This window comes from Nicotiana tabacum, chromosome 7 (assembly GCF_000715075.1).
Source record: "Nicotiana tabacum cultivar K326 chromosome 7, ASM71507v2, whole genome shotgun sequence".
Classification (NCBI taxonomy): Eukaryota; Viridiplantae; Streptophyta; class Magnoliopsida; order Solanales; family Solanaceae; genus Nicotiana; species Nicotiana tabacum.
The window spans coordinates 74,888,063-74,897,019 of record NC_134086.1 but is presented as its reverse complement, the minus strand read 5'-3'; the positions used below and the strand labels follow the sequence as shown (position 1 = coordinate 74,897,019).

Below are 8,957 nucleotides of genomic sequence, written 5' to 3'. Positions count from 1 at the left end.
GGATCTCTCCCAACTATCATACCAGAGAACTACTAAATCCCGTAGCCGATAAGAAGCCAACTCTACTGCCTCTGTATCACTAACAAGCATAACCCGAAGTGTACGATGAACCTGGTCAATAAAAGTTTGCTGGTCCTCCTTGGGGTCTGATCCGGTAAACACTGAAGGGTCTAAATTAATAAAATCACGAACTCTCGTACTAACTGGTTTCTCAGCAGCACCTGTATTCTGCCTCTGAGCTTGAGTAGCTACCAAGCTAGTCAATAACTGCAAAGCACTCCGCATATCCTGGTCTGTAGTGCCAAACGTAGGAACTGGAGGTGCTGGGTGCCTCCTAATATCCTCTGGAGGAGACGGGGTAGATGAGGTATGAGACGGCATCTCACTCTGAGCCTCACTTTGGCCTACTCTAGATTGGGTCACCTGACTGGTACCCTCTCCCGCAGTTGTATCAAGCCGTCTACTAATTGTTTGCTTCCTAGTCAAAGGCATCGCTGAAAGAAAACAAGGTGAATATTAGAGACAAACACTTACGACTCAACTCTACGCACGATCTAGATTCATGAAGAAGGTAACAACCCTAGATGTCATGTAGCCTCCTGATTATAAATGTGGTGCGCTACACATCCATAATCAAGACTCTACTAGACATGGCTAATAGACAATACCTAAGACAGACTTGCTCTGATACCAAGTTTATCACGACCCAAACTGGAGGGCCATGACTAGCACCCGACCATACTTGCCGAGCACCAACGTACATTTCATCTAACCTTCATTATTATCTTTTAGGGCTGACGAGATCAATATAAATGGTAGACCTGGATCATGGACAACCAGCAATAAAATATGACGGCATGAACATACATAGCAGGGGATGACCAGACAATCAAAAAACTACATATAAGGTATGAGCTACCACGCTACCATGAAAGACTATATAATAAAAACCAGCCGACAAGGCATACCAAACTATACATGAGTCGACACTTGTCTATGAGCCTCTAAATGAACATAAGTGCTGCAAAATAGCCGGAACAGGGCCCCTACATACCCATAATGTTTATAACAAAAATGCATACCAAGACCAAGGCAAGTCCGGAGAAGGGATCTCGCCAATCACCACTGAACTGGACAGCCTACTGTGGTGGGGGAGTTGCACCTGCCTGTCTATCAGGACCTGCAGCACGACATGCAACGTCCACAAATAAAAGGACATCAGTACGAATAAAGTACTGAGTATGTAAGGCAGGGAACCATAAATACGATCAGTAATGTAAGTAAGGATAGAGAATATACAACATGTAACATCTTAGTACCTCTGAGGGCTACTGACATGAAATGCATGATACATATGTATAAATACATAAACCTTTAAAACATTCGCCTCTGTGGGCATCATCATCATCATATCGTACCCAGCCATAATAGGCTCGGTAAAAAACATACCCGACCATCATAAGGCTCGGTAGAATCGTACCCGGCCACGTGGAGCTCGGTAAAACCCAACTGATCAGTGGTTGTACAATAGGTGTCGTACCCGGCCAACTATAGCATGGCTCGGTAGAGTAAAATAGATACATATATATAATACATGCTCGACTCATGGAATCACATTTTGAACCTTTCGGAGTGACGTAAGGTCGGTATCCTCTGTACACGTTATTAGGACTAACTCTTCACTATGAACCTTATAAGAATCAGGAAGTACTAACAACATTGATAACATAAGAATAAGAGAAGCAACATTAACATCAATCGTTCCATAAGAGGGAAAACAATGTAAGTACTGCTAGCTTCTAAGAGTAGAGTATCTTGGAAGCTCGTTCATTACATTATGTACAATCGGAGTCGTGCAAAAGAAGGAAAGGGATAGCCTCACATACCTTGTATATATTGTCCCAATCTCAAGCTATGGAATTGTCAAAACTCCTTAGTCTACAATAAGAGAAACGATACTATCGTTATCATTTAAGCGTCATAACTATTATGTATCGACCACAACCTATTTTACGATGAAACGGACAACACCTCCCCTATATATATGACTTCAGACCAATCAAAACAGTCACCAAACAGCCCAAACAACATCAATAACAAACATATTGAGCCTCCCAAAATAGTCCACACACAGCCTAATCACTCTATACATACGACGACCACCGTAGTCGTGTCAAATGACCCAGAGATGTTACGAATAACTATCATCCCAAAACCCTACATATATATGGTGTTTCTACACACACTTCCTCCTCCAAAACTCCACAAAACAGTAGTAAAATACGTAGCCCAACAGCAACTCAAAACAATAATATTTATTACTACCAAGCCTTTCGATATATATTTCACAAGTTCTAGCTTCAATGGCTTAGCCGCAACTTGGATAATCTTAAATACATATAGAGTAAGAGGTTTCTTACCTTTATACAGAAATAACAACTCCAATTTGACCTTAAATTTCCATGAAATATCCCTCAAATGCTGCCACAACAACAAAAAAGCGAAACTAGCGATCAATTAGTATTTTTTGGCACTAGAATCACTTTAGAAGGCTTGAAATCCCCTAGGATTGATATTAAGAACATGAGGGAATATTTACAGAACATAAACCCTTTAAAACTACCTCCCACACGAGCTGGAACGACACAAAAATGAGCAACAACAAGAAGAACAAGAGACTTACTAGCGCCACGGAATTCCCGACACTTGATTTGTGTTGTTCGCCCTTTTTTTGGGTCTTGAATCTTGAGAGAACCTTGAGAGGATGTTCCTAGGGTTCTAAGGTCTGAAAATAGTGAGAATAAATGACTTAAAATGGGTTTGAGGCATCCTATATAAGTCCAAATATCTTAAACCACCTTAGTGGGCCCCATAGAGAGGTGTTTGGCGCGGTCTCGGGAAAGTGCAAATATCTCTCTACTCCGAGATCGTATTGATGAACGGTTTAATGCGTTAGAAACTAGACTCATAGATATTTAATTTGGTTGGTATATCACCTCGTAATTCCTTGTAAATTAGGAGAAAAGATTAGAAACATTTGACCTAATGTTTAAGTAAAATTATGAACCTAAGTTGAGACAACTTTTGTCGACTTTTGTTTCATAACTCGTTTGACTTCAAGACTTATTATACAGATATTATATGATTACAATACCTTAATACATGACCTCTTGAGTGTATTAAGCACCACTAGATTTACCTGAAAATACGAGTTACAACATCCTTGATTCATTTAACTTCTAATACTTGTTAATCACCCTTATACACTCTTGTATCACTTAAGACCAATAGGATTGACTTCTTATCATCTCAAAGATAATTCCTTCTTGGATTTATGTTAATTAATATATGGCATGAACTAACACATGTGGATATGAGTTGTAACATTTATCCTGCATGTATTTAGAACATAATGCAATTAGAGGGCAGTTACTTGTATTCAATTGTTGACCTTTATAAAAACTATGATCATGACAATATCAGATAGTAAGAATTCCTAATTTTTGAATTTATCAGTAAGGTAAAACTTGTACTTTGCCACTTATTGATCTTTTTAACTAAATAAAGTACGACAGCAAATTCAAATAGATATGAACTGAGATACTTGAATTAAAACTCACACAAAATATTTGACAAACTTTAGTAGTGCTAAAACGATCCTAAAGCATATAAACCATGATTGCAATGCATGTGGAACCAGATATAATAGTTATATAGCTCAACCAATCCTTCAAATACTGTCTGAAGTAACTAAACCTAGGTCACAAAAATGAAAGATCAATTTCTTTCCCATTTCCTTCTCCAATTCCTACCACCATGTTACCCCACCCATGGCAAAAGGGGAGACTGAAAGCGAGTTGGGCACCGGAGAAAAAGAGGGGAAGCGAAATAAAAAGACTTGACTGTCTTGATAAATAAAGTAAAAAGACAAAACAAGAATTATAAAAACGCATTCACAAATAGAATAGAGTATCAGTAGTAGGGATTACAACTTACACTAAGGTAATCATTCGGTTTGTCATTGCAAGCAGATTCTCCACAAATTTTCAAAAATATGGGTCCATCAGGAATTCGGAAATAGTCAAGAAACTCATTGTACCTCTGTCCAAATGTACGATGATCCTATAAAATAGGAGCACCAAGTAAAAGGCATACAATGGCCAATGCAGTCAATCAAAAACAACTTGATCCATCTTTATCTTGACTACCTGTTGATCTATTTATTGGACTTTTAAATCCTACAAGCTTTACTTTCATAGTACTATACTTGTCCCAGTAGCACATATTTCTCTTAATATTCAACAGCATTGGATGGATTCCTTTCATTCTCACGTCTATATAGTTATCTCAATGCATCGAAAATCTTCATGATAATATAGAAACATACAGGGGCAAGATTAATGTTTTTTCTAGGTTCAACAACAACAACAACAACAACAACAACATACCCAGTGTAATCCCACAAGAGAAGTTGTTTCCAATAGACCTCCGGCTCAATGAAAGCATAACAAAGCAGTTATGACAAAGAAATAGTCGGGATCTTATAAAACTATTTTTTATGTACTTCAATGTAAAAACATAATTTTCAAGTCTATATTCTCCCCAATTTTCAGTAAAAACTATAAACAAAAGATTTTTCTAAGATAATACAAGAAACACACTTTTGAGCTTGGTGCCTCTCAGACCATCCCCACCCGACCCAACCCCACACCCACCCTATGTAGCAGGAAAACATAACTTCATGTTACAACAAAAAACAACAATTCATCATCCAAAGCAAACAATTTTACTATTACTTTTTAAGTGCAAGAAAATAAATTACCTCTGCTGCAACGTGACGTGGTTGATGCTTGAATTCCACAGAGTCTGGAATAAATATCAAATCTAATTGGTTTGATGTTCTTTCGAAAACCTCGTAACAAGTTTTTAAAAATTTGCATAATACAAAAAAATCTGTTGATTTTTCTTTCAATACCTTGGATGGAATTTGCAGGTGGATTTCAGTAACTTTAAGGAATAGGTTTATTTGGTAGTTGACGCTACCGTCATGTCTGGAATCAGGCTGCAGACGGAAGCTTTTTGACGTGGCTTCAATCAGTTTTACTACTGTCGTAAGCTTTTGTAGCCTGAGGATTTTGTCTGAACTACTTAAATGATTAAGCTTTGAAGACCCGCATAGGAAATTATGTACTTTGAACTCACTATAATCAGCCCTCTAAAATGAAATTCGAGTTAGAAAGAATTGCATAAATTGAAATGAATACAGTAACACACATTAGCGAAAAATGCTATGACGAATTCGGACATACCATGTGTCACAGAGGTTGAGATACTAATTGAACTTCTTTAGCCAAGCAGCAATAAATTGCTTGTTGTCTCTTCAAGCCCATCTCTATTGATGACAAACATCTTACCCTTTATATGAAAACTCCAACCACGCTAAATATGAAAACTCCGATCACACTATTTTTAATCCACATATCTCAGTAATTTCAAGATCCATTTCTTTACCTTTACAAAAAAACTCAAGATCCATAAAAATGTGCAACATCAAAAAAGAGGAAAAAATATATCAATAAATTTTTGACAATGCCATTCCAAGGGGAAAAAAATTAGTTGTTTAATCCTTTATAACTTACCTATAATAGCTGATGAGTAAACCACAAGTTAAATCTTAAATATGCAAAGCTATGATTTTGACGAGGGAAAATAGAAGGCTACAAATTTCTATAAGATCACTTTTTTCTCATTTGACGAAAAAGTAAATAAGCAGAACTCAACATGTCAAAACTATTATATACTTAGTAACAACCAATAAGCACTTCAAACACAAATGTGATTAAACTTTATCCATTCAGCCACTAATAACCGTAAAAACTAAAGGCGCTCATGATGACAAAGTGGTGCCATAAATTACCTCTGCTGCAATGTGACGTGGTTGATGCATGAATTCCACAGAGTCTAGAATAAATCTCAAATCTAATTGGTTTGATGTTCTTTCGAAAACCTCGTCGCAAGTTTTTTATAATCTGCATAATACAAAAGAATCTGTTGATATTTCTTTCAATACCTTGGATGGAATTTGCAAGTGGATTTCAGTAGCTCAAAGGAATACGTTGATTTGGTAGTTGACGCTATTGTCATGTCTTTGGACTCGGAAATAGTCAAGAAACTCATAGTACCTCTGTCCAAATATACGATGATCCTATAAAATAGGAGCACCAAGTTAAAGGAATACAATGGCCAATGCAGTCAATCAAAAACAACTTGATCCACCTTTATCTTGACTACCTATTGATCCATTTATTGGACTATTAAATCCTACAAGCTTTACTTTCATAGTACTATACTTGTCCTAGTAGCATATATTTCTCTTAATATTCAACAGCATTGGATGGATTCCTTTCATTCTCATGTTGATATAGTTATCTCAATGCATCGAAACTCTTAATGATAATATAGAAATATACAGGGGCAAGATTAATGTTTTTACCAGGTTCAACAACAATAACAACAACAACATACCCCTGGCTCAATGAAAGCATAACAAAGCAGTTATGACAACGAAATAGTCGGGATCCTATAAAACCATTTTTTATGTACTTCAATGTAAAAACATAATTTTCAAGTCTATATTCTCCCCAATTCAGTAAAAATTATAAACAAGAGATTTTTCTAAGATAATACAAGAAACAAACTTTTGAGCTTGGTGCCTCTTAGACCATCCCCACCCGAACCACCCCCACACCCACCCCAGGCAGCAGGAAAGCATAACTTCATGTTACAGCAAAAAACAATAATTCATCATCCAAAGCAAACAATTTTACTATTACTTTTAAAGTGCAAGAAAATAAATTACCTCTGCTGTAACGTGACGTGGTTGATGCTTGAATTCCACAGAGTCTGGAATAAATATCAAATCTAATTGGTTTGATGTTCTTTTGAAAACTTCATCGCAAGTTTTTTAAAATCTGCATAATACAAAAGAATCTGTTAATATTTCTTTCAATACCTTGGATGGACTTTGCAGGTGGATTTCAGTAACTTGAAGGAATAGGTTTATTTGGTAGTTGACGCTACCGTCATGTCTGGAATCAGGCTGCAGACGGAAGCTTTTAGACGTGGCTTCAATCAGTTTTACTGCTGTCGTAAGCTTTTGTAGCCTGAGGATTTTGTCTGGACTACTTAAATGATTAAGCTTTGAAGACCCGCACAGAAAATTATGTTCTTTGAACTCACTATAATCAGCCCTCTAAAATGAAACTCGATTAGAAAGAATTGCATAAATTAAAATAAATACAGTAACACACATTAGCGAAAAATGCTATGACGAATTCGGACTTACCATGTGTCACAGAGGCTGAGATACTAATTGAACTTCTTTAGCCAAGCAACGATAGATTGTTTGTTGTCTCTTCAAGTCCACCTCTATTCATGACAAACATCTTACCCTTTATATGAAAACTCCAACCACGCTAAATATGAAAACTCTGATCACACTATTTTTAATCCACATATCTCAGTAATTTCAAGATCTATTTCTTTACCTTTACAAAAAAACTCAAGATCCATGAAAATGTGCAACATCAAAAAAGAGGAAAAATATATCAATAAATTTTTGACAATGCCATTCCAAGGGGAAAAAAATTAGTTGTTCAATCCTTTATAACTTACCTATAATAGCTGATGAGTAAATCACAAGTTAAATCTTAAATATGCGAAGCTATAATTTTGACGAGGGAAAACAGAAGGCTACAAATTTCTATAAGATCATTTTTTTCTCATTTGACGAAAAAGTAAATAAGCAGAACTCAACATGTCAAAACTATTATATACTTTGTAACAACCAATAAGCACTTCAAACACAAATGTGATTAAATTTTATCCATTCAGCCACTAATAACCATAAAAACTAAAGGCGCTCATGATGACAAAGTGGTGCAATAAATTACCTCTACTGCAATGTGACGTGGTTGATGCTTGAATTCCACAGAGTCTGGAATAAATATCAAATCTAATTGGTTTGATGTTCTTTCGAAAACCTCATCGTAAGTTTTTTAAAATCTGCATAATACAAAAGAATCTGTTGATATTTCTTTCAATACCTTGGATGGAATTTGCAAGTGGATTTCAGTAGCTCGGAGGAATACGTTGATTTGGTAGTTGACGCTACTGTCATGTCTGAAATCAGGCTGCAGACGAAAGCTTTTAGACGTGGCTTTAATCAGTTTTACTGTTGTCATAAGCCTTTGTAACCTGAGGATATTGTCTGGAGTACTTAAATGATTAAGCTTTGAAGACCCGCACAGGAAATTATGTACTTTGAACTCACTATAATCAGCACTCTAAAATGAAACTCGAGTTAGAAAGTATTACATAAATTGAAATAAATACAGTAACACACATTAGCGAAAAATGCTATGACGAATTCGGACTTACCATGTGTCACAAAGGCTGAGATAATAACTGAACTTCTTTAGCCAAGCAGCAATAAATTGCTTGTTGTCTCTTCAAGCCCATCTCTATTGATGACAAACATGTTACCCTTTACATGAAAACTCCGACCACACTAAAAATAAAAACTCCGATCACACTATTTTGATCCACATATCTCAGTAATTTCAAGATCCATTTCGTTACCTTTACAAAAAAACTCAAGATCCATGAAAATGTGCAACATCAGAACATATGCCCAGGACTGGGCAACAAAATGGGAAAAATATATCAATACACTCACAATAAGAGACAACCAAAATAGATGAAAATAATAACAATAATTTGCGAGAAAAAAATAACATGCTTCACATTACTTGGCAAAAAATTCACATATATGCATGCCGAAGAAGGAAGAACAGTAAGCTTCAAAATGGTAAATAAAAATAAATGAAACAAAAACATATTATTCAGTTATCTCAATTTTCAGCCATATATCAAACACATTGCGTAAATTAGTGTGC

General features: G+C 36.0%; 2 long non-coding RNA genes across 5 annotated transcripts; both read right to left on the bottom strand.

Moving 5' to 3' along the window:
• Window positions 1–723: 723 nt before the first annotated feature.
• On the bottom strand, window positions 724–2,604 carry LOC142182546 (uncharacterized). Its single transcript, XR_012711356.1, has 3 exons — window positions 2,421–2,604; window positions 1,887–1,938; window positions 724–1,180 (listed from the first exon to the last, which is right to left on the bottom strand). It is a non-coding gene; the product is annotated as an uncharacterized LOC142182546 (long non-coding RNA).
• A 79-nt stretch (window positions 2,605–2,683) lies between these two features.
• Window positions 2,684–8,351, bottom strand: LOC142182545 (uncharacterized). Of its 4 annotated transcripts, none has more exons than XR_012711353.1 (12): window positions 8,106–8,351; window positions 7,953–7,996; window positions 7,346–7,428; window positions 7,081–7,252; window positions 6,860–6,971; window positions 6,116–6,205; window positions 5,918–6,029; window positions 5,310–5,511; window positions 4,976–5,215; window positions 4,823–4,866; window positions 3,997–4,122; window positions 2,684–2,785 (listed from the first exon to the last, which is right to left on the bottom strand). It is a non-coding gene; the product is annotated as an uncharacterized LOC142182545 (long non-coding RNA). The 4 variants fall into 4 exon arrangements; XR_012711355.1 differs by having other exon boundaries at window positions 6,183–6,205; XR_012711352.1 differs by having other exon boundaries at window positions 5,310–6,029.
• Between the last annotated feature and the right edge of the window lie 606 nt (window positions 8,352–8,957).